Below are 1,020 nucleotides of genomic sequence, written 5' to 3'. Positions count from 1 at the left end.
GATGGATGCTCCCTTGTTATGTTTAAACAACTGCTTCTTGGTCTATGTGTAGGTTCCTCATGAGCACAATTAAGTGTTCTGGAATACTCATACTTTGCAATGCTGTCCATAGCTTGTCGTGGTCCACACAATCAAAAGCTTTTGTGTGCTTTCAGCCAAGATCCATCTGACGTTAGCAATTATATCCCTCAATCCACATCCTTTTCTGAATGCGGCTTGAACCTCTGGAAGTTCACTGTAAATATATATGTTTGCAGCTGTTTTTGTATTAACTTTAGTAAAATTTTATTCACATGGAATATCAATGATATTGTCAGATGACTTCTGCATTGTTTGGTCACCTCTCTTTGAAATGAGCACATTTATGTATATCTTCCAGTCAGTTTTCCAGGTAGTTGTCTTCCAAATTTCTTGGCATAGCTGAGTGAGTGCCTTCAGTGCTGGATCAGTTTGAAAGATTTCAATATGTATTGCATCAATTTCTGGTGACTTTTTTTTTTGTCCATGACTTCAATGCACTCTTTATAGTACTTTTAAAAGATTATTTTTGAAAGGTCATTGTAGTAAGCTGACTTTTACCCTTGCCCCAATAACCCAGAAAAATGAACAAAGATATGTGCAAGTTCTAAATGTTTTTGCAGATATAATAAAGGTAAGAATTTCAAGATAAGATCTTCATGATTTAGGGTGGGTTTTAAATCCAGTGTCATGTGTTTTTATGAGGAGATAACATTCAAGCTCACCAGCTTCCCCTTGGCAACCCTATACAGGGTTGCTATGGTTCGGGATTGACTCAGCAGCACTTAGCAACAACAGCAACATAGGATCCAAAAGAGAAAATGCCATACAAAGGTGACTATCAAGTTGGCAATGTAAAACCTCAGGTCAAGAGATGGCAACCATTAGACACAGGAAGACAGGTACGGAATAGATTATCCTTTAGTACTTCCAATGTGAACCAGCCCAGATAATACTTTGATTTTGGACTTTTGCCTTCAAAACTGTTGTTTCAGGCTAAGT

Source organism: Chrysochloris asiatica, unplaced genomic scaffold (assembly GCF_000296735.1).
Source record: "Chrysochloris asiatica unplaced genomic scaffold, ChrAsi1.0 scaffold00426, whole genome shotgun sequence".
Lineage (NCBI taxonomy): Eukaryota > Metazoa > Chordata > Mammalia > Afrosoricida > Chrysochloridae > Chrysochloris > Chrysochloris asiatica.
Note: the sequence above shows the minus strand (reverse complement) of the source record.